We start from the raw sequence: 25350 nt of genomic DNA, 5'->3' as shown, positions 1-25350 counted from the left end.
GCAGTCGCACAAACATCATTGTGATTAGAAAAAAAATAACTATTCTCTAATTTAACTGAGCTAAAAGTAATACAGCTCTAAGGTTCAGCTCAGCATTTGTTCTAAGGCAAATTAACCTCTGAATTAAAAGCAGTGAGCCCCCACCCAGGGCTAAACTGAGACTGGTGTTGGTGTGATTTTTAAACGAGCCGGGTGATGACTCTCAGCCAGACTGCAGCTCCACTAGCTCAGGTTCCAGGACTGCCTGTGAAAATATTGACCTTCCTTTGGAGCCTTTGTTCTGTGTAAGCAGGCAGCCTTTGAGCGCTGTGAGAACAAACATCAGACAGGCCTGCAGCTTTCCGCGCATCCCCCTTTTGTGCGCGTTTGCTAATGGCTGCATTAATACCCTCTTACCTAGGTGCCGGTGTTTGCATAAGAGCATTGTGTTCTGCTGGCTTGCCAAACCACAATGATGAACACTGAGGACTGTTATTTTGACAGGGCTTGCGCATGCAAAGCAAACAGAAACGGAGCTGTTTCGAAGGCCACGACATTCCGTCTGAGGAGGAATTCACATGCTGCCGTGTCAGCTTTTGTTAGTATTATTTCTGCGCCATTGTTTCAGTTTTTTTCTTGTTTGTGTATGGCTCCTACCTGCGGGCTGGCTGAGTGACTGTTTAGCGAGGCGAGGGCAAGCCTGTCCTGCTGTCTGTCTGTCAGCAGCTATTCAGGAGGGGAGCCCTTGTTCAACAGCCCTGAACCAGTTCTGTCAGGGCTGAAGGTAATCAAGCTGCTTCTCCAGCAGCATGGAAAATGTGAAATCTGGCGTTTTTTTTTTTTTCTTTTTGCTTTGCTTATGCTCTCATATCCATTTCATATCAAACTGCTCTCATTCACCTGCGAGGTCTCACTACAGCAGTGCAGCTTCCTGGCTATAAATAGTCAATAGTAGGTTGTCATTCCTGACTATTTTTTCTCTTAGTTATTTCATTTTGCTGGTCAGATGTATATCCCTCTTTACATCTGGAGCTGTTCAGGTTCAGTACCTTACTCAAGGTTAATTTACTGTGTCCTCCCCTGGGACTTGAACCAATATACTTCAGGTTACAAAGTCTGCCTGAGACCACTGTAGGATACCTTTCACCTCCTGTTGAACTTTTAAACTGCCACTGTTTGTTGCCTATTGGCAGGGGCAGATTACTGCTCCGGCTGTGTGAGGCTATCGCCCAGGGCCCTGTCAAACATCAGGGCCCCGCCCCACCTGCAGAAAAATGGAACGGTAAGTTAAAAACGGCAAGTATCTGTGCAGATGTCAGCCTAGTGGCCCAGGTAAGTTAATCCACCCCTGCATATTGGTGACAATTGTGGTGTTTATGATTATTATTATTATTATTATTAATATTAAACTTTTTAATATTGTCATGTATTTTCCTGGATTCCTTTGGAGCAGATATACCGTTATCTACAGATCACGGGGATGCTGTGTTTCACTTACCTTGTGGTATTTGCTATTAGTCTTTGTTGGCTGAGTAAACTCCCCTAACAGGGCCCTCCCAGCACATTCTATGGTACAGTTTCTCATTGCTTTTCACTCCCTTCCCAGCTGCGCCTGGAAATCGGCCCCTTACAAGGCAGCGGCGTGCCCATTTCTCTCCAGTATGCATGAATGCAGGCATTGATCATTTTGCTGGGCGTTGAAAGGGAAGATAGGGTGGGTCACACAGCGCTCCCCCCGCATGACAGACATTCTCTTAAACCATTGTTGTAGAAAATGACAGGCTCTTCCACAGTCACCCCCCCCCCCATCTGCCTTAATTACACAGAGAGTGTTTGCACAGCCGTCACAGTGTTTAAAGCACACAATGAGGTTTACAGGCTGTGTGAATCTGACTTGTTTTGCGTTTCCTCATTTTGAGTCTCAGTCACCTGTTGAAAGGACCCTAGAGACCTGAGAGTTTCCTCTAATTGAATGTCATCACATATCTTCTGGTTACGGTAGAGGGCCACACCAATCCACCCCCCCCCCAGGGGAGTGATGTAAATACTGGGAAAATGGAGGGGTTATTAATATCATAAAGGGACAATCAAAGAGGAAAGCCTGGGAGGATTATCTGCCGAATCTACCGTTGCGGGTAAATAAAGAAATAAAGCTCAAAATTCGGCTTAGTGTCACTCGACCGAGGTCAGCGATTCAGCTGAAGAAAAGGGAGGGTGATTGTGAAGGTGTGTGTGAGTAAAACTGTATGAACGGGGCCATGTCTGCAATTGAATTTGATGACTGTGTGTGTCTTTGTGTTTTTTTGTGGGAGTATTTTTTTTCTTGAAATTACCTCTGTGTGTAATATGCGGTTTTGCTTTGAGGGCGTGCAAGTCCCCATCAGGACAAACACAGAAAATCAAATCATTTACCGTGCAAGAGTGTTTCTGTTTTTTGTGAGTGACGACGACCAGGGGGGCGGGGGGGGACAGTAGCCCACTGTTAGCGTTGTGTTGCAGCTGCTGCGGTGGGTCACGCAGCCGTGGACACAGGGGGCCGTCGCAGGCGGGGCTGCGTGTGCGGTGTGAAAGACGCAATTGTGTCCACTTTGTGAGTGAACAAAACGATCCACTGAGAAAAAGCGCAAATATTGAGCCAGGGCCGAGGGCGGCAGACGCGGTGACCTGAGGGCTGCAGCCGGTGCGGGGCTGCTGTTTGCCAGCGTCAGACAGCCTGTTTGTCTAGGCCAAACTTCCTCCCTCCCCCCCCCCCCCAATTTAAGCACACACATTAATAGTGCTATTAATGCCCTGCTGTTTGAAGTACTTCTGCACATTTAACATTGACTGCTATGTTTCACCTTGATGTAAAATTCTCCCTTAACACTCAGAACACAGATGCCAAACCTGTGTGTTTTGGGGGGGGGGGAGGGGTGGTGGTGGTGGTGGCTTGTAAGTAGCTCAGTCAGATAAATTACGGGTCACACCAAATACTGCAGTTTAAGGTTATTTGTCTTCATGTTTACCGTCTCCCTATCCTGAAATGAAAATACTCAGAATGACCCTGTTCTGCTGGCAAGTCTCTCTGCAAGCAAAGTCCTGTGTCTGAAATAAAATGTCACTCTGGTAAACAAAGCTTTATTTATATATATTTTTACTGTCCTGACTGCACAGTGATCATCTCAGCCCTGGACAATGGTGCTTCCTTACCCAGGTCCAGATTGCTCAGGAAATTAAAGACAATAAGAGAATATCGGCTGATTTATTTAAGTTGATTTATTGTAATGAGAAAAACCTTGTGAGAGCTGTCCATACCATATTCCACAGGGCACACAGGACCTTACTAAGGTGTATGCATATGACTCTTACAGTGAATGGGCAAAAGATGATCTTTGTGCATCTGTGATTTGGTGTCATTCAGACTCATTAGAGAAAAAGGAAGATTTTCTTATACAGACATGTATAAAAACTTCTTTATAGCAGAAATACGTTTTATTTTTATTTTTTTCTTTTCAAACATGAAAGAGAATTTTTGTGAAAATTTTGATATATTCCTGTAATATAGAGTTTAAGGCACCAAAATAAAAGGCGAGTCCAAAGTAAAGATTTAAGGTAAACTTGGACTTAAGGTAAACCGTGTAAACGTGAAAGAAAATATTTTTGTCTTCTTAAATACTGTTTTGCCTGTTGGAGGTAAAGGGAATATTTAACATTGGCCTTTCGGTGGACCAGTGTTTACACAGAGACCGAAAGCGGCAATGAGGCAGACAACAAACGATGTAACCAGCGCTGCTTGGGGCTCATTCACCAGCCGCTCTGCCAGACTGCGGGTCAGTCATCTGCTTGCTCTCACTCACCTCCACTCACTCTTCTCACGCTAGTGAAGTGCTTTGGTGCTTTCCTTCACGGCTAGTGTGATCTTTCCGGCAGCCATGAGATGTCAGTGTAGCACAACGATGAGTTTCTATTTTTTTTAAGTCTTGGCTTTCCGTGTAATAGAAAACAGATGGGACCTTTGCTGTGGGCAGCCACAAAATGTAGCAAATTCTCATTACATAGTCTGCAGCTGACTCTGTTTATTTTCTTATAAGCCAGCTAAAGCTGGCTGTACCGTCACCACCACTTGTAATGACATACATTTGATGTTAGTCGTTACGCATAATTCTGTTTGCTGATTGCTGGATATTTAGTGTCTCTGCAGTAATGGGAAACAGATATCTTTTCCCCCCTCTGAGTAAATGATCTTGTTGTACAAACCCACATCCTTGTTATTTTAGCTGCTATTGTAGGGTTTTGGAGTAGAGGTTAGGTTTTTTTTTTAAGTCCATGAAAACATTGGGTTTTGGGGCTAACCAGAATGAGGCGCGCTGCCCAGCCGCGAGTCGCCCTTAGTCACGCCACAGGACGGCAGCGCGCTGCTGAGTGACGCGCTGAAACGGACACGCGCCGTTGTTCAGATCACCGCAACAAGGCGAACGTGACCGGCGTGACAAAGGCTTTGTCGGGTCTCACCGAAGGCGTGATCTGCAGTGATTGAGAGGCGACCGGACACTGTCCAGCGGGCAGGGGTGCTGTGCACCTGGGGGTCCATCCGCAAGTGGAAGTCGGATAAAATAAACCCGTATAACTAGCCCATAAGTCCAGTGATGGCGCTGAAGAAATCAGCCAAAGCCAGTAGGCCACGTTGTTGCACAATTATTAGCAAACTAGAACATTTTTTAGAAATCGGGGAAAACTCGAATGGCGGCGAGAAGATGTAGTGTAATACGTAAATGGGAAGACGGTAAAAATCATTAATCAAACAGTTTTTTTCTTTGGCCCGATGCACCTTACCCGTACTAAAAATGAACACCCTGGTGTCATGGTTAATTTGTATTGGCCATTTAAGTGTTTAAATCCTGCCATAAATCAGGGTAAGATTTATCGCTGTGCTACGAAATGCGACAAAATACTAGAAGTAGCCGCAAAGCAGGAGTATGGCTTATAAATTAAATAATCACGTAATTTTCAATCTGTAGTCACACCAATATTTCATTCCGTATAAAAGGTTTGTGTGCTGTGGAATTTCAAATCCTTTTTTACAGAGAATATTAAATAGTTATTAAATTAATCTGTGCTCGGTGGTGCGTGTTATTGCCACGGACAGATTTGCGGCGAATGAAGCTGTAATGCTGTGGTTAAGCGGATTTATTAAGGGCGCCAGGAATCAGAAATAAACCTGATAACCTGTTTTATTTTGCAGAAATAAAGTGAACACTTACTGGCAGTTAAATCCTCTTAAATGGTTTTCTATTCCTTTTTTCTTGCTGCAGTTTTTTTCCTGCTGAGACCGAACATTATGGATTGGGCTGGGGGTGTAATTTTTATTAGCTGCCCATATCCCGAGTGTTTTGTGTTTTTTTTCCTGTCGTTTTTTGAGTTCGTCTTTGGGGGGTAAAATAAGCTTCAGTGGCCTAATTATAAGCCTGTGCCAGTTTAGTTGGCTTTTTTACTTTAAGACGTCGCTGGCCTGTATACTTTCTCAATAATCAAAGGCGATGATGAAAAATAAATTATTTCATATATGCGCTCGTCAGTCACAGAGAAACGCTTGCATTTGTTGGGTGTTCTGAGTTTGAAGTGCAGTCCCTCACAGCAGATGCGATTTGGCCCCCAGCACTGCGTCCGCTCCCCTGTCAAGGCCCCGCGTCCCACAAGCAGGTAGCTGAGCCTGCCATCCTGGGGGGGGGGGGGGGGGGGGGCTGACGCTCAACGAAAAGGGTCAGCGTCGGAGGACCAAAGGGAACGACTTAACCTCATTTCACTGAAGTGTATGTCAGCGCTGTAAATATTTAATCCAACGTGAGATTTTCAGGCCCCTCTGGATCAACAGTTTACCTCCTTTTTTGTTATAAATAGTCTGCTTTCAATTACCTCTGTGAAATTGCTTTACCGGGTCCATGCATGATTAAATATTCATTATGTTAAACTAGGCACTTTCTTTGTATATAAATCCATATTAAATTTAGCTGGCTGCCTGCCTGAAGCCACATGAGATGGATTCTTGGCGTAAAAAACGCACTATTCCTTAGGAAGCTCGGGATCCTTGCAGTCGTTTGTTTCTGTTCTGATGTAAATGATGGCTTGTTGTGGATATCCCCCCACCTTTTATGTCCACATGCCCCAGCATACACAGAACCTTCTTGGGGGGGCTTGTAGCAAGCCTGGGAAAAATAAACAAGTGTGCTTAGGAGGGAGGGAAGAAGCACCCAGAACTGAGCAGGAGGTGTGCAGCATGGCGATGGCGCAGGGGGCCTGCATGTGTAAGAGCGGTTTTAGGGGAGAAGAGGGTAGCTATCCTCTTTCAAATAATGCCAAATTCCTCTGAAATATTTACCAAATATCTTTTCCAATGCTCAAGACCACATGGAAAATTAATTTCTGAGTATTTGAAATTCTTCCCCAACTCAGCAGGCTTATTTATCCTGAGCCAGTGTTTATTTGTTCAGTAATCAAGGAGGGGGGGGGGGGGGTGCTCCATGGACAAAGAGCTCATACAGCTTTATTATTGGGGACTGGGGTCACAAGGGTGCTTCTTTTTTAATGTGGCCTGGGGCAAGAAACCTGAAATATCTGCGGTGGTTTATGAGGAAGAGATTTAAAAAAAAATGCTTTTGCAGTTGTCACCCTTCCAGGCGAAACGCTGGATCATGTGCTACCGTGTTTAAGAGACGGCAAACCTCTGCACACTGGAGCAGGAGATGAACCGATCTGGAGAGCAGCTTCGCCACCGTCAGGACAGAGGCTTGGCGTCTCGTCTGCGGACATGCGCTTTACGGAGGACATGCAGCGTGCGAAAAACATGGCGTGCTGGGCGCGGGCACGCTCCCTGAATGCTGCGCAGAGCGATCCAGATAGCACCTGAGGGATCCTAACGCGGATCTCCTCCAGGGCGTCCCCCGCTTCCTGATCTACGCAGCCTGGCATGGGCTGCAGACTGTTCTGAGATCCTGGACTGGAAGATGGATGGATAGATCCATTGAACATTAAAGGCCTCTTTTCATACTGAGTATGTATAACTTTTATAGCTTAGGATGCATTTCTGCCGATAAAGCCTCGGCGCTGGCTGTCAGTCTCATCAGCTGGCGTGGCGAGGATCTGGTCAGAGAGCTCATGAGCTCATTTCTGCGATGGCTCGTTGGGCAGCGTAGCGCCATGAACGCTGAGTTAATCCTCATTCCTAATGCACAGACGCGCATTAATGATATAAGCCTCGTTTTAGTGAGTGCTTATAACCAGTGTGTGAATGCTAGTGCGTTGCTTCCATCCCCAGCAGGGTTTTGCCTGATTGCTGACTTGGTCAGCCTGCAGCAGGTGGTCTCTGCTCTCCTCCGGCTCCCGCGCTGAGCGAACTGCAAACCGGAGGCAGCACCTTCTCCCGACAGACTGCTGCACCTTACATTACTCATCAGTCTCCTGATTTGCATGCATGGAGATTGAGGGGGACGGTTCATCCTCTGTTGGTCACATATTCAGTTGAGATCTCTAAATTGCCCATAGTGTACGTGTCCTGTGTTGGAGTGGTATCCTGTCCAGACTGCCCCCTGGGACAGGCTTCAGGCCCCCCTGCAGCCCTGACCAGGACAAGCGGTCAGGGGGAGGCTGGATGGATGGATGGATGTAACAGGCATTTCTGCTTTTTCGATTAATCAATTATTTACTTATAACAAATAAGTCAAAGAATTAGTTGCTATACTGGATGCACTGCATCAAGCTATTAATGGTCTATTAATGTCTGTTATTGATTATGGCTAATCTGTGTAATTATTTTAACATTAATTTGAGGAAACGTACATTTATACATTTAGAAATTCGGTGTTTTTGTGTAGCCCAAATCTGGGGTTAGCTGTTGCCATTGTGACAGAATCTGAAGATGAGGAAGGGTTGGACCCCTGTCTCACTTGGGAGGGGAGGAGCTTCTCTGAGGCACCCCCATGTCAGCCAGCCCTGTCATCTTCCATGTCACATGCCAGTCCCCTCCCCCCTTGCTTGCTGTGGTCCCAGTATCCCAGCACCACTGGCCCAGGCTGGGGACCGCCTTCCAGGATGGGCCCTCAAATTGGATATGAAGAACAATAAAGGTACAAGGGCTTTTCCATTATGTGAATTAATCTAATTGTGCCGCAGAGTGGGTTATGTTAATGGTGCTTGTACAGTCAATTATCTAAATTGCTCCATTTACAGAACCTGAAAATGTTTCAGATGCTGGGAGTGGAACTTGAAAGATGAGCTCAATCAATCCCCATAATTATAATTGTTGATCTCGTTGCTAATGAGGAGCGGGGAGGACCAGGGGTCCAGAAGAGTGATTATGGGTTATCTGTGGAGATGTGGCAATGGAGTGACAGTGGTGGGAGGCGGCCGAGTGATACGTCCGGGTTGAAGATGTCCCTGGGTCAGCGTCCATGGACCTGCAGAGTCTCTCTGACTGGGTCCTGCCGGTCAGTTCATGCATGTGCATTCAGGGACTCGGAGAGCCTGGATTCGATCCGAGGAGAAATCCCGGAGTGGGATGTGGACCCGATGAGAAATCCCAGGGTGGGATGTGGGCCCGAGGAGAAATCCCGGGGTGGGATGTAGGCCCGAGGAGAAATCCCGGGGTGGGATGTGGACCCGAAGAGAAATCCCGGGGTGGGATGTGGACCCGAGGAGAAATCCCGGGGTGGGATGTGGGCCCGAGGAGAAATCCCGGGGTGGGATGTGGGCCCGAGGAGAAATCCCGGGGTGGGATGTGGGCCCGAGGAGAAATCCCGGGGTGGGATGTGGACCCGAAGAGAAATCCCGGGGTGGGATGTGGACCCGAGGAGAAATCCCGGGGTGGGATGTGGACCCGATGAGAAATCCCGGGGTGTGATGTGGGCCCGATGCGAAATCCCGGGGTGGGATGTGGGCCCGAGGAGAAATCCCGGGGTGGGATGTGGGCCCGATGAGAAATCCCGGGGTGGGATGTGGGCCCGAGGAGAAATCCCGGGGTGGGATGTGGACCCGATGAGAAATCCCGGGGTGTGATGTGGGCCCGATGCGAAATCCCGGGGTGGGATGTGGGCCCGATGCGAAATCCCGGGGTGGGATGTGGGCCCGATGAGAAATCCCGGGGTGGGATGTGGGCCCGATGAGAAATCCCGGGGTGTGATGTGGGCCCGATGAGAAATCCCGGGGTGGGATGTGGGCCCGATGAGAAATCCCGGGGTGGGATGTGGGCCCGATGAGAAACCCCGGGGTGGGATGGCAGCTAGTTCCTGGACACTCATACATGCAACCGTGCAACCGCACATCATCATCATCATCATTATTATTATCTGTTCATAACTCTTTTAATAGTGAGGTTGCTTTATTTGCATTTTTCTTTTGGCCATCATCCCTGACAATTGTGATGGATGTATTTCCTTGCATTCCTGGAGTGGATCAGATCCAGTGGGCGGGCAGAAGAAGAGAAAAAGTGACCCCTGCTTTGGTTCTGTTTCAATTGGAAATTGCTGGAGAGTGACTAACAGTGGGCCCTTCAGAGGAGGTCAAGGGCCCGGCACTCTGAGCAGCCATCATGCTTTCGCTCGTGTGCGCCGTGGAGTGCTCGCCTTTTTGACCGCGCTGTGCGTGAGGTGCCACTCCACCATATAATCACTTGTTCTCTGAGCTGGGGGCCGCGATGAGTGTGAGAACATTAGAGGTGTTACACAACTCGGGATTAAAAAAACGGAAAAATAGTGGAGTGGAGAGAGCCAGGGAGAGAGAGAGAAGCGTATAGATCGAGTGAAAGAGTGGCAGAGAGGTCAGGGAATGACTCCAGGTCTGCTGTAAGCCGATGTAAGCCATTCCTGCACATCCAGTGGTCTGGGGACTAACGTGGGCTTGGATCAGATCTCAGCGTTTATCATATGAAGTGTTCTTAGGCCGTTACACTGTATTTAGGCTTCTTTATGGGCTTGGAGCCACGTTTAATGAGTTTTGCTCTGTGAAAGGCGTTTAGCAGCTCTGTATGGCTGTAGAGCTGCGCTGCAGCCTAAATCCCGGAGCTTTCAGCCACACTAAACTCTCCGCATTTGCCTGAGTGAGTAGCTCAGGGCTCTCTCCGTTCCTCTCGAGTGAGTGTAACACGGAGACTGATTGGCTGCCGTGAGCCGGTGCTCTGCAGATACTCCACAAAGTGTGCATGTGTAGGAAAATTCAGACCAGCATAAGTAGTGCATGCAGAAGGTTTACTTTGTGCATCTTATCAGACACTCCCAAACACATTAAAGTATTGTAGATGAAGAAAAAGGCGTGGGAGATGATATGGGGATTATTTATTTCTAACACTTTTAACCTTGTCCTTTTCCAAACAACCATTCAATGACACGATATCCATTCTCCCCACTGAGTAATTAAATTAGCTTAGTAACAATTAATTCTTCAGTAACCAATGCTCATTTCAGGATGTAACCAACGTTACATGTGTTAAAACTTTATATTTAATAGACATCCACTTATCACTATTCTACTTTTAATATACTTTACAGACATATGTGAACGGAATATGAAGACCTTTTCTGAGTAATAATAATTGATACTTCAGATTCCTGGTCACAGGTCCGTGAGAGTAGGGAATTCGAATGTAATAACTGATGCCTAAAAGCCTGTATCCTACATTGATCATAAAATCCTATTATTAAAAAAGAATCCTGAATAATCGAACCAGCCATGCTGAGAAAACAGAAAGCATGCCAAAGAGTGTATAAGCCAGGGGTCACCAACCTTTTTGAAACTGAGAGCTACTTCACAGGTACTGAGCCATACGAAGGGCTACCAGTCTGAAACACCCTCCTAAACTTATCTAAACTTCATGTATAATAAACATGTTTGAAATGCTTTTTTTTTAGATATTGTCATTTTCAAATCTATATAAATGCAAATGTGATTAAAGAAGAATAGTAACAGGATAAAATTAAATTTTAGATGCTGCTCACTATTGAGTTGTGCTATTTTTAGAACAGGTCCGCGGGTGGCTCATGTGGCCCTTGGGGGCATCCTGGTGCCCGCGGGCACCATGTTGGTGACCCCTGGTATAATGTATGTGTGTTTTTAAAACATTTTCATGCACATTTAATATAGAGCATTGAAATAAGAGTAATTTCTCTTGCCATTGCTAACTGGCGAACAAAATGTAAAATGCGCCTAATAAAACAAATAAATGCAGTCCGGCGAAACTAAACAGCGCTGTGTCTAGGAACGGGCGATGGGGGGGATCTTTAAGGAGGCAGGAAATGCTGATTAGTGTTTGAGCAAATGCAGCCCTCTATATGAGCCACTGCCGCGCCCTGTGCACATCAATGCAATTAAAGTTGTCGGAGGAACACAGCCTTTCTGCTTGAATTCACAATGTTAATTAGTCGGTCTGGATTTTTAAAATAAATTATTGCTTTGCTTTATCTGCTGTCTGGGTGAGCGACTCTCATGAAGACTCAGGCTCTTATTTTTCTTTTTTTCTCCCTTTCCTTTGGGCCGTCTATCTCCAGCCAGGGGGGGGTGGACGTGCTGAATAATTCCGAGTAAGCTCGCCGCTAATGAGCTCCACGGACCGGCAACGCACGTTGTCTGGTCGTTTAAAATGCTAATTCCTGCATGTTTATAGCAGGCATATTAAAGTCATTGTGCAGAACCCATGTCTTTTCCTCCAATAATATTTGTTTACTTTTTCAATTACTTCTAATTGCCTCCCCTTTTCTTTTTCTGGTGGCACAGCAGTAACAGATGATCCAGCAACGTTCAGGGGCCTGTTGACATCGATCCATGCTGGTTGTAAGAAGCTGGACAGATATGATCCGGTAAGAGACCAGGACACCTTGCTGATGGCCAACTGTAAGAAGCAGTACAGACATGATCCAGTAAGAGAAGAGAACACACTGCTGATAGTTGGAATTAGGGTTATGCCCATAGAAATGAATTGATGGTCCCCATAAGACCCTTGTGAGACTTACTCCTTTGAGATAGCACATGCTAAGAGATTTGAACTATGTGCAGATCCTCATTTTTGACATTGATGCTTAGGTAAGCTCTTTCTATACAGCAGATGGCAGTGTATGAAGGACTTGGGATACTGACAGGAAACTACACCAACAGTGGACAAAGAGCCACAAAGTCAGGTTGTTCCGTGGTCATGACCCACTTGAGAAGCCCTTGGGAGATCGTGGTCCACCTTAAATTTGTGCCTGTTCGTCCAGTGTTGCTGTTGACCTCTTTGTCAAACCCAAAAGCTGTGTGCTATCATTTTTCAGTTATAAACTTTCCCCCGCTCGGTCAAACATACACAGGAGAGCAGTCATTCGCATTAAAACTCAATTAGCAGGAAACTTCCTAAATAATGCATGAACAAAGTGTATTCCTGCCTGCCAAATGCCCACAGCATTACATCTCAATATGCCAGGTCTGTGGCTGCACATTAGCTAACATGCTGGAACCAAGAGGTGGTGAACTGCCAATGAGCTCCCAGAAATAGGCGATTGTCATTCAGCCCTGTGACATGCCTCCCCCCCAACATTCACCCCGCTCACTGCTGGGATGGATCCCTTGGGGAAGATGCCTGGCATGATCTTGAGAGAATGTGTCCGCCTTCTCTCTGGTGTCTCTCACTGCGGTTACTAGGTGCAGATGGGGCGGGAGCTCGGAGTGGGGGGCACAGACTGCATGTATGGGGGAGAGCCAGGCTTGCATTTCTCTGCTTTTGTGACATATCCGCCATGCCTTGGTTGCCCAGGGCCACTCTTCCTCCGTGTCCTCATTCTCAGCGGCGGTGTAGAGCCAGCCTTCGGTCGCTCCAGCTGTGATCGTCACAGGTCACACCTCTTATAAGGGCTGACAGAGAACGTTCCACCCCCATGCATTCTAAAAGCGGTCCATCACAGACAACCATTTGTCAGAAATACAAGCGTGAGCATGGTCGTGAACTTAATTAGCACTAGTGATTAAGAGCTTTTCTCTAACGAGGCATTCCTGTTGCCAAACGGCGCTTTACCCCTGCAAACGACCTTCACAGCAGTGTCGTGATTCAGCAGCTGTCGCTGCACAAGCAACCTAAGCGCATCGGGCAGATGCCCATCTCACACCAAGATGCCACCATGCATTGGCAGAACACTAGGAGCCATCTTGAAGTACCTGTGATATCAACATGGACTGTGGTGGGAATTAATGTGTCTTCATGATTGATACACAGTTAGTGGGTTTCTCAGCACTGTTGCTAAACTGGCTAACCATGCAGCATGAGGACTTCGGACTCTGCAAAACCAAAGGAAAAACAGAATGAATTACACATATTACAGTTTATTTTCAATACAGCCAAAGTAAGGGGAGATAGCTTTCTGTAGTGGCTGATTACACTGGACAGCAAATTGTTGCAAAAGTAAAAGTAGCCCTTTCTGATTAACTTCTAGGTTCTGAGCGGGAATTTAACAATGAAAACACAAAACTGGCTACGGTTTCTTTAAAATTCGCAAAGCTTCAAAATGTATTTGAGAAATGTGTAGATAAGACGTGTAAGAACAGAAATGCGAGCATGCTTGCGACTTTGCTGTCCCGTCACTTGTAGACCTGCTCAGGAGCAGCTCTGGCGAGCGTCGAACAGCAGTCGGCCGACATTCCAGCTGACCACCTCCCCGGTATCCATTGTCGTGATGTCACTGTGAAAACGTTCACCGTGCTCATCATTAACCACACCGCAGATGTTGAGTGGATCTTTAAGGACATGTTGCAGCCAAGTTTGTGATATGGCAACGATGGTCGTTACCCACATTCTTGTAGTTTCTTGCCGTGACATCCTGAGGAAGTTAGTACACACCTGAGGAAATGCATCCCGAGCTATTTTCTCATCACCCTAAAGCAGACTGTCAAGCGCCTCATCTCTGAAGAGCTCTCTAAACTGAGCACCTACAAAAAGTCCTCCTTTAATTGTTGCACCACTGAGCTGAGTGAATTTCTCAGCTAGGTATTTATTGTATTTACTGAATACAGCTTTCATCACGGGCTACATGGAGTATCGCTAAGACAAGAACCAATGAAAATTCTTCATGGTCATATCTGTGTTCAACACGTTGAAATCATGAAGGATTGGACCTTTTCAATTTAGAAACATCTTCATTGTTGTCCAGTGTTTTGGCTCAGAAAGGGACCTGTGAATGGCACAGTTAACCCATTGAATGTAAAACTGCACTCATAATGCTCATCTAAAGCCGAATCCAGACATTAATTCCAGGGCACAGCCAGGTGCCTGTTGTGCTAGCAGCTTGCATGACAATGACATCACATGAAGCACGGACTCTTTGTACCGTGGCAACTGTAATGAATTGAAAGTGGGGCCCGTCTGGCTCTTGAAACCTTGCTCCTTCTGGGATGGCGCTTTCCAGCCCCTCCAGGCTGTTAACATGCATGGTCATATCATGCCCAGACCTTAAGTGATCAGTGCAGTGCTGTTCCTGCCTTTACATCCGCCTGCTTTGAGCTTTGATGAAACGGGGCTGCTGATTACTCGAGCTCGCTTGCATTGTCACTGATGTGTCTTTGGAGGATGGATTGAAGGGATCATCCTTTTCTCTCCCTCCCCTCTCTCTATATGATCTATGGGCATCCTCGGGAGGTAAAGCCTAGGATTTGAGGGTACTGTCAAATGGCTAAACAGGGTTTCAGCTGTGCCATCCTTCCCCCGCCTCATGCAGGAGCGCGATGATGTGCTGTGGTTTAAACCGCAGCTTCTTTGAAGTCACTCCAGACCTCCAACACCCACCAAGATGTCTCTGCACACAAACATGGCCGCCGCCTTCTCCCTGCTGTCCCTGTGCTTAGAGATTTGGCTCCTTCCCATAAACCTTCCGCTTCCAACTGCACACACACATGCAAGCACACACATGCTTTATTAAGCAGTAAAACTCTTGCAGATTTTGTTTGCACCGGGTATTGACACAGCAAACTGTTTGTATTGCTCCTCGGTCTCCATAAATGACGGAACAAAATCCCCCCCCCCCCCCCCCCCTCCCAAAGAACCTCTTTAATAGTCGCATGAGTAACTTATTTACTCATCCACCCGTGGATGATGTTTGGCCAGAGACAATGTGAGCATAAAGTAAGAGTCACTGAGGGATATCAGCTGGCTCAGGGACAGCTTGATACTCACATTTTTTCCTCCAGTCTCGTTGTTCTAGGGTAGCTGACAACCTTGATAATCTCTGCTTAAGTGTGGTGCATGATTTACTTAAGGAACCTTTGGCACCCAGTAATCTTTACACTCAGGTTACAGCATTAATGACTGTTCGATAACATTCTTTCATGGAAGCACACAGATAGAGTGTGTTGTGGTTTTACTGCTGGCTATTGAGAGGACTGAGGGTATTTTCTTCAATGGAGCATGACGGCATGTGTGAGAGGGGAAAAAGGAAGCTACCCAGGGTCAGATCAATGCTGGGCCGAGTGCGTGGCCTGGATCCTCTTTGGCACCATCGTGATGCCTGCTGACTTGAATGGTTTGAGGTTTGGTGGAGCTTGGCTGACTGGGCCCAGTCCACATCCCACATGCCTGTTCTGGACATTCATCTGCATTACCGTGCGTCACTATCGCAGGGCCGCCCGGCCATCCTGGGCTCTCCTGTCGGTGGGAGTCACTGCTGGCCACAAGTGAAACAGAGCGTGCAACACTAACCCTAACCTTGACTCCACTCTGCTATACAAGCTACTGAATCGACAGTTGGAAATGTGCTGTCTGTGTCTTAATATGTGTGTTTTTGTTTATCTTTGCATATGTATGTGCGCTTGTCTGAGTGTGTGTGTGTGTCTTTGTGTGTGTGTGTGTGTTTACCTTTTTTTGCATTGCCTTACTATGCCAGTTTTCGGTATTTCAATCACCTAGGTAAACTATTTCAAAGCAGGTTGCACAAAGCATGACAAGATACTTGATAACATCAAAGCTCAGACAGAAGAGCCCAGCAGCTCATTAACATGTGACTCCTGGAGCTCGCCTCACCTTAAAGCGACAGCGCAACGTAGGTCAGCTGACCTAGAGGGAAGCGCCCAGGCTGGTGGCAACAAAGGCGTGGGAGAGAGGGGCTGCTGTCCACGGCTGTGGGCATAGCGACAGCTTGCTGAAGAAGCTGCACAAGAAACACCTTGTAAACAAGGACAAGCAGGAGGGCAGTTGTCTTAACATGATTGTTAACTTTTGGTGTGTGATGGTATGGTGGTGCAGTAGCCCTGTAACCTCTTGTTTCCCACTCTGGACTTTGCTTGTTCTCTCTGTGTTTATGGAGGTTCCCTCTTGGGGTCCAAAACCATGCGATTTGGTAAACTGGTGACGTGCAGTTGCCTGCAGTGTGTGATTGTCTGTACAAAGCCATGTACTGCCATCCCGCCCAGGGTGTCCCCTCCCTTGTGCCCTGTGATGGACTGGCCTACTGCCATGGGACTGACTACAGTTATTGATTAATGGATCAATATGCGGTCAGATTAGATGCGGGTTTCACTTCCTCTGCTGTCCATATTTGTGGCTCTGTGTTTGTGATCATTGTTCTGCATAGACACAAAATGTCTTTGTCTAACCTGTAAAGTCTGATAGAATCTTCTGTGTTGTATGTAGAGGTTTCCCTGAGCTTCATGTGTGAGAAACACATTTGCTACTTATTTTCATTTTTGGAACAGGTAAAAGAAAAATCGATACAACTTCATTTACTTAAGAAGCGCTCTCTATTGAAATTTTGCCTGCAGTATTGTTTCACATAGTAACCGTTTGGTCATTTCTAATAAATGATTGTAACATTATAGAAAACTTTTAACACAGCGCTTTTATCGGACAGCAAAAAGGAACCAATGGGTGCAGAGTGTCAGATCATAATATAATTGAATGGTCCTCAATGACCATTATGAATGAATCATCTGAATCATTATGAATCATCTGTCTGTCTAGCTCTCATTGGCTGGACTGGAACATTTTGCCCACCTTGGGGCTATGAAGTGTGCATTTGAAAATGGAATGGAAGCCCCTTGGAAGAGGTTTGGATTGGTATAGGATCTGGTTAATAGTGCCAAGGATGGATTAATGTTCTGAATCGGTAGGCTTTAGACCCGTGGCAGTAGAGTCCTAGTCTGGGCTGGGCGCTGAGAGTGATCATAATAGTCGGGCAGAGGGGGTGAGAGAAATCTGGGGTATTGATGTAGACGATGCAGCTCCTTCCTCTAAGTTAATGCACTAATACTATTTCCTAGGACAGGATCTCTTGTTCTGGCGGACAGCTACAAGAGCTCTTAGTGGTGCTGGCTCTTAGACGCTCCAGCGCTGCAAAGACTGCTGATGAAAAGCTTTCTGTTTTTGATTTTTTATTTTACTTTTTCTGCATTTCTCTTAAGCGCCTAAATAAATATGAACTTGAGTAGCGTGAGTGTTACGGAAGAGCGCGGTGATGATGGGAGTGTCCACAGACACCAAATAGCAATGTTTACGCTGGAATTAACAGAGCTGTGTGAGTAAATGGACCTGTAGAACAGAGCGTAGGAGCGGATTCTCAGTCTCATCATGCTGGTGTCACGCGTATTGAAATACAGAATTTGCGTGCCTTTCTTTGCATGACTGTGTCACATGTCTAAGTACTTGCTGTATTCCACTGCATCTGCAGCGCTGAATTGTATGTTAACTCATGTTAGCTCATGCGCTATTCCACTTTCCTGCATCAGTAGCATGGAGATGCGTGTTAGCCCCATGTTAGCCCATGTTTGCTCATGCGCTGGCCCACCTTCCTGTATCAGTAGCATGGAGATGCGTGTTAGCCCCATGTTAGCCCATGTTAGCTCATGATCTGGCCCACATTCCTGCATCAGTAGCATGGAGATGCATGTTAGCCCATATTAGCCTAGGATCTGGGCTGTCATGGAGGCCTGCTGGGTGTGTTTGCTATGCTGTCAGGCCGCTGATCACAGGCACAGCCAGCTGTCAGGGCCACGGGGGTGACATGCCCCTCGGGCAGGCATTTGCATTTCATCCCTGGCCCGCACTCCTCATAATCCCCCCCTCCATCCCCTTCTGAGTATCCTCCGCCTCCCCTACTCTCACAGGCCCCTAGCAAGATCAATACCCACATCAAAGGTTATGTGGAGGTAGCCACATTCTTTGAAGCTGTTTGCCCAGGTCTGGGTTTGCTGAGCTAACACTGGCTGGGAACCTTGTCCAATACCCATGTTTGCCTAGAATTACCTCTGTTTGCGGAAACACCTAGTAGATTCTAATAGAGAGCAGGCTTTTCATCCCCCCTTTTCTTTTTTTTTTTGAGCGGTTGAATCCTTGAGCCAATCCGCGGTGCCAATAGCTTTACTGATCCGGTGTGTTCTGCCTGTCCTGCCAAGTCCAATATTTACCTAACGTTTCATTGGCCGAGGCTCCTTGAAAACAGTTATAAAAAAAGGTGTAGTTTCTCAATAAGGGCACAATAAAGCATGTCTGTTGGACTGTGCCAAGTGCAAGCAAACTGGATAATTACAGGGGGCGGTGGAGGGAGCGATAGCAAACAATGTAATTATTGTTATTGGTGTGCTTTTACGGCATGTCATTCACACGCTGGTGTGGCTCCTCCTGCTACCTATGGGTTCCTGGTGACGTGGACCTCCTTTCGGAACCTTCGCCCTCCGGAACCATATAGGAGTAGCATTTGCTGATTGGTCGACAAAAGAGTCACATCGGACCCTGAACAGAACATCCGTTGCTGTGAGAAGCGGGCTCCCTCTTTGTAGGAAACGACGAGGCTCTGGCTGCCAAACCCCCCCCCCCCACCACCCGCATGCTGACCTGCATTCAGCTCCACTTCCCCCCGCTGCACTAATGTTCTGATCCTTAAATGAAATCATTAAACTGACCCAGGGGCAGCTTATACCAGATTCCAGGGAGTCCGCCTGAGGTTAATTTCTTAGGGGATAAAAACATTATCACCGTGGCACCAAGGACAGGACAGGCGAGGTGAAGGAGGAGCAGGACAGGAGGGGGTTAATGAGCTCTGCAGTCTTAGGGGGCGATGGCGGCAGCGAGATCAGAGAGCGCTTTGACGGCCAGCAGCGCTCCAGACCTGCGCTGTGTTACTCGGGCTGCTCCACTTTACATTCTACATGGTTGACTGGGACTGAAGTACATGGTGAAAACATAACCCAGAGCATTATAATGTGCCTCGAACATGAGGGTGGGGGGTGATGTGCTCATCCTGCAGATGGCAGTAGCATCCGCCACTAACAGCCAATCTGAATCTGGCCTCTGTGTTCCCTCAGTCTCCGACTGACTCACTTCCCTGGTGTCACAGTACCACAATGTTTGAAAGCAGTGAATAAACCTGAAACCACATCCCTGCTACATGCACAAAGACTAGCAGGCTTAGCGAAATTCACTTCTTACCTTACTAACGTATTGACGATGGACTGCAGTTGTTTTAATAACTGACAGCTTGGTTAGAAATAACAGATTTAATGATCTCACATACTGGCTGTTTTTGTGCAACCAAGAAACATGGATTTTGCTTGGCTGGAAAACATTTACTCTAAGGGCTTAAGTGGGCAAAGCAAATGACATAGACAGTCTTTTTGAAGAAGTTTCACTTCACAGCTGCTGCAGTTCACCTGTAGCCCCGGCTGCAGTTCCCCAGTTCCCAATTTCTCCCGGCTGCGGTTCCCAGTTTCCACTGGCTGTGGTTCCTCGTTTCCACTGGCTGTGGTTCCCCGTTTCCCCTGGCTGCAGTTCACCTGTTGCCCCCGCTGCAGTTCCTTAATTCTATTTCCCCCGGCTGTGGTTCCCCGTTTCCCCGGGCTGCGGTTCCCCGGTTTCCCCGGCCTCTTCCCCAGTTCCCCCGGCTGCAGTTCCTTTAGCAAAAGCAAAAGAAAAGGCAGAAATGAAAGACACTCCTGGTCGCTTTAGAACTTCAGTACAGACTGTAACGAAAGCTAAACTAAGATCTCTATGGCTCTCTCATTACATTATCTTTCATGAGTCATCAGTATATTTTTATATGCTAATTTGTGATAGGTCGTATGCCGGACCTCACGGGATCCCTTAACATTTCATAGCTAGTGATTGGCACCTGATAGGGGCCCCTGAATGTGGCGAGCGTGGCGTGAGGGTCTGTGCCACCAGTGCGTCATTAGGGCAGTAACCCTGTGCTGTTATCTCAATGTTGTTCTAATGCTGGTCAAACACCACTGTGAATGGCCTAACTCAACATTGGCAGCGTTTGGCTGGAGAGTCAATATTAGCAGAGCACACACAAGGGGGGGGGGGGGTTGCTATGTGTGTAGCCATGCGCTGAGTGCAATCATCTCCCAGTGAACCCAAGAGCAGCTGCTATAAACAAGTACTGGGAGAACAGCCGTGGGGAATGCAGGGTTCTGCCACGGGCGGTTCTGTGTTTGACGGGGATGTTCCTGCTTCTTACCGACTAACCCCCCCCCCCCCCCCCATGTCTCCCAGAGCAGCCACTGATGCTGGCCTCAGATTCCTACTGTTATCTCCACAGTATAGCTGCCACCGGGGCGGGGGGGGGGGGGGCAGACCCAGCTGTAACTCTCACTCAGAGTTGTGTTTTCTTCAGACGGTTGGTTCATTTGTGAGAGGGTGCCGTCGGCATGGGAAAGGAGTGTAAAGGTCGGACAGGCGCGGAGATTGAAAGGAGCACCCCCGACCCACACTGGAGCACCTGGCTAGTGGACCTGCCATTTTCAAGAGCTCTTTTCGGCCCCTACATTTAACCCGGATTACCGCCGCGCTGCGATGGGATTCTCCGCACCAGCCTACTCTTTTAGGAAAGGTTCATTTTTCCAGGAGGCCTCACCACAGCATCAAGGACGGGACTTGGTGTCCCTGACGGCAGAAATCAATAACACCACCCCCCCTCCCACATCTATGACTCCGTCATTATTGACACTGTATACGGGGAATCCGAGGTGGGGGGGGGGGAGGGGGGGGGCTGGGTAGTTGCCGAATGTTGTAAACATAGTTTCGCCGTACAGATGGAGAACAAAAGGGGAGCAAACAGTGGGGCCTCTCCAGCGAGCGCGTCTCTGTTTGTTTAATGTTCTTTCATGAAAGCCAGTCCAATCACAAGCCTCTCTGGCAAGCAGACAAACGCCAGCAGGGTGCACATGGTCGCCGTGACGATCATTACGTCATTATACATAACTGGGCTTCAGGAAGCTAAAGGCACTCTGCTGGAAAAAAAAATCAATGATTTCCAGGAAAGAACATGCATTTAATTCTAAGCTGAAAAGGAAGTTCATTTGTGAGAAATACGTTTTGTATGTGAGTGCTATCCTTAGACTTCAAACACGGTGAAGGTCAATATTATTCTTGTTTCAGTTCCCGTATGAGTCATATTAGCATACATTAATTAACCATGCTGGTTATGCTGACACTGGCTGGTTCTTCAGCGAAACAGCTAATAAGCTTCTGATGCTTGAATATGAAAATATATGTTTAATTGGCTGCAGTAATAATGTGGAGAACAGGCGAATATTCCTTTTTATAGACACTGGTAAATGTAAGCATTTATTATATAATTGCCACCATCAATTACGTGCCACTGTCATTAGTGTAAGTTCTGCCGCTCAGGCAGGACCCTGCGGCCCGACTCCCATTGGGCCTGGAGGGGGCGTTAGTCTTGCACCAGTCAGCTGTGTGAAATCCACCAGTAACTTCAGCCTTTCTTTAAGCCTGCAGAAGCTGGTCTGCATGCGTGACCCTCCCGCGTGGCCCCTACACCACAGGAAGCGCCAGGCACAGGGGGCCGGCAGGGGCCTTTCGCCCCTTTGATGTCCCGAGTGCCCTTTTCAGCCGCGCCCCCCATTCAAGCACCTGCCCCTCGAAAAGTCCGTGCACGTCACTGTAAGGCACAAGCCGCTGACGTGTCAGGTTATTATAGGCCAGCAGGTGTTTATTACTGTGTCATATTTACCATGTGACTGTGTCGGCATTAATCCTGCTGCATGGACCCAGACCTGCCGCAGAAAAGTAATTTCCTCCCTGGGGAGTAATATTATACCTACCTAACACTCTCCCCGAGACAGAGTGTGGCTCTGGGTTTATATCACAGGTCTGGGGACTGAACTAAACCCCCCCCCCCTCCTTCCCACGTGAAAAAAAAAATGCCAGCAAAGTCATTAGTTATTTAATGTCATGTTCTTCTGAAGGGGGGGGGGCAGTCTTTATGAGTCAGCCTGTCTCTGGGCTTTGGGTGCTGACTCACTGCTGGGAGCCCCTTCACATGCCCAAAATCCAGAACAGGGGACACAAACAGTCTTCACAAATATATTTAGGAGAAACTAGAGAAGAAAAAGGAGCAAGTCCTACTTTAAATCTCTCCTTACTGAAAGTTTGACATATCAGGCCGGTTGCGCCCGGTCTGCTGCTGAGAGGTGGGCATGGCTGCCGGTCCAGCCTGTGGCGGGAAGCCCCTCGTTATGTAGCCCACCTCATGGAGCGATGGTGATGGAGCCAAGCAAGCCCTCCAGCCAGAGAGCTAAGCAGGAGACAGAAAACAGTTGGGCTGATTAATTATGATTCATTTAAAACTGAATACTAAAAAGGTATTATTAAAGATGACATATCTGGCTAGCTAACTAATCCTTGCTGATTCCCTGAGTGACTAAATTATCACTGATGAGCTTTGAGCAGAGAGCTATGCAGGGAACGTTTTTAGTCTCTATTTTTCAGTAGCATGATAAAAATATCAGAAGACCTGAGGAGGGGAAACCGCAGGTGACAAGAGACAGAACAGGTCAAGTGCTGTTACACGCTGCACAGCATTCAGCTCTCGCCAGTCTGTCCACGTCCAATAAGCACTTACCCACTTATCCAGGAGGGGTCGCTGTGGTCCGGAGTGTGTTCCAGGAACCACAGGGCATGAAGCAGGGTTCATGCTGGACAAGACGGCAGCCCGATCCCAGGGTACTCACACACACACACACACACGTGCACACACTCTCACACCGACCCATTATCCAAAGCGGTTTTACTTTGGCCTGGGGGAGGAAACCGGAGGAGCGTGAGAAACCCCCAGAGGATGGGGGGAGAGCGCGATCTTGTCCAGCACCGGCCCCCATCTCAGTGCCCTGAAGCGGTCAGGAATCCACCCTGCAAGTTCACTGTAAATAAACTCCCCTGGACTCCAGCGGCAGACTTGCTAGCGAGAGTGTGCTTTGAGTGTGGTGCCAGTTCTCTACAGGTCTGAGACCTTCTCAGTTTAACTGCAGTTAAACTGAAATTAGGCTGTCCTGCAGATCTGGATATCTCCATCTTGGTTCTGCTCCAGGATCTGTACCTCTGTGATACAGAGCTAGAAATAAACTGAGACCAAATGTACTCAGTAGCCAAAAGAAATCAGGCCAGAGAGAGTCATCAGGAGATGCTGCATTCAGTCAATATCTGATTGGCCTTACTTAGATCAGACTCTGGCCAGTCCACGGTCAGGCCTGTCCTGCTCGGATCAGACTCTGGCCAGTCCCCGGTCAGGCCTGTCCTGCTCGGATCAGACTCTGGCCAGTTCATGGTCAGGCCTGTCCTGCTCGGATCAGGCTCTGGCCAGTCCTCGGTCAGGCCTGTCCTGCTCGGATCAGACTTGGTCCAGTCCACGGTCAGGCCTGTCCTGCTCAGATCAGACTCTGGCCAGTCCACAGTCAGGCCTGTCCTGCTTGGGTTAACCCATCGTAAAAAGCCGCAGCGTACTGCCCCTCTTCAGGGCTGCTGATGTGAGCTAATACAGTACTTAAGGAACAAAATAGTCTTTCCCCGTTGTTAATGAATTCTAATTAGAAGCGTTTCCTTGCCCCCGTGTTGGCTGGCAGCCCTTCTGATGTGGCTCATTGTTTCTTTTCTCACTTCAGCTCAGCACTAATGTTGCTGTGCCAGCTGTAAAGCAGAGACTTCATCCTGAACGCTGCCAGCTGAGAGCCCTTAATGGCCCAGTCACAGAACTGCACATCTCCATGTTCATTGTGTTATCTGCTCTCAGCAGTCAGTCTGCACCACTCTATCATCTGATGCTCGATCAGCGCCTCCGCCCTCACTGCACCCCCCCCCCGGGCCGTGGCATAAATTGTCTTACCTGCTGCGCCCCCCAACCTCCAGCTGGCCAAATCAGGTGACTTATGGTGCTTCCCTTGCCGCTGCTGCCCCCATAAGGCCATATGAAGCAATCAGATATCACTCTTAGCAAACCTGCTTCCACTTTCACCTTCGTGTGTTGGGTGCCTGTCCTGCATCTGGCAGCAGGGGTCGCCAGCTGGCCCCCTTTGGGGCAGGATTGTCACGCCAACATGACTGAAGCTCAGAACTTAAAAAACAGCTACCGGTTCCATCTGATCCAGTGTGGTACGACTGCAAACTCGGAGCCAGGCGCTGCAGTCGATCTGTGAGGCACAGCTGTGTGCAGTGTATTTCAGATCATCCCACTACCTGCGTGCGGAGTCTGGGGGCGGGAGGGGTGGGGCCGGGCATGATGCTGGGAATGAGCCCGCCTGAGGCGTGGTTTGACACACATGTCTGTGGTTTCAAAGCTGCAGTGTGTCACCCCCCTCCCCCTGCGTTTACAACAGCTCAGCCCAGCCACAGAGGAAGAGGGCAGGTCTATTTTGGTCTGTTGCTCCTGGCAGCCCTGGAGACCACACGTCTCTGAGGTGGCGAATTAAGTGCTAATGTGCTAGCTCAAGCCTTTCCACAAAGTAGCCCCCAGGAAATCAGCAGCGATGCTGGATTGCGGTCAAACCGGGCCGGCCCACTTCTGCACGATAAAGCCAATACCCGCATACTTGTGGTAGAAGTTTTCCGTGTCGTGTGCCGATGCTCCCATCCTGGACGCCATCATTCCCTGAATTGGGAAAATCAGCATGACTATTTCACTCATCATAGAGTAAAGGACACGATCCTATTTTACCCCTGATTTTCGCCTCGCCGACAGTTTATGGAGACCGACAAAAGCAAATCGGTGTATGATCGGGGCTGGCAAATCAGTTCAACTGTTCAAAGACGTGACCCGATGGAGTCACACATGCAGGCAAGAAATGTTGTGTTCAAAATATGTAGACCTTGTCAGCGACTGCAAATCCTGTAGATGTGAAAAGTGTCACAGCTACAGCCAATGAGATGTGTAAAAAGTTGTTACATTTGTTTAGAGACTGTTCTTAGTGTTCAGGGAGATGCGTGTGTGTATATATATATATATATATGCGATATCCTTGTGTAATTCTGACCTTGGAGACCAGGTGGATTCTTCATGGTGAAACATCTTGTAGTGTGTGTGACCCCACCCCCGGTTGTTGATCAGTCCTGTAGTGTGTGAACCGCAATGACTTAATGATCACAAGACGACAAGTTGTGTAGTGTGAACA

General features: G+C 47.9%; 1 long non-coding RNA gene across 2 annotated transcripts; it reads right to left on the bottom strand.

Moving 5' to 3' along the window:
* Positions 1 to 19430: 19430 nt before the first annotated feature.
* On the bottom strand, positions 19431 to 24407 carry LOC111845630 (uncharacterized). Of its 2 annotated transcripts, XR_002838680.1 has the most exons (4): positions 24069 to 24407; positions 22812 to 22986; positions 22333 to 22484; positions 19431 to 19836 (listed from the first exon to the last, which is right to left on the bottom strand). It is a non-coding gene; the product is annotated as an uncharacterized lncRNA (long non-coding RNA). The 2 variants fall into 2 exon arrangements; XR_011993683.1 differs by lacking the exon at positions 22812 to 22986.
* Between the last annotated feature and the right edge of the window lie 943 nt (positions 24408 to 25350).

This window comes from Paramormyrops kingsleyae, chromosome 11 (genome assembly GCF_048594095.1).
Source record: "Paramormyrops kingsleyae isolate MSU_618 chromosome 11, PKINGS_0.4, whole genome shotgun sequence".
NCBI lineage: Eukaryota > Metazoa > Chordata > Actinopteri > Osteoglossiformes > Mormyridae > Paramormyrops > Paramormyrops kingsleyae.
Note: the sequence above shows the minus strand (reverse complement) of the source record. Positions and strands in the feature narration are given on the sequence as shown.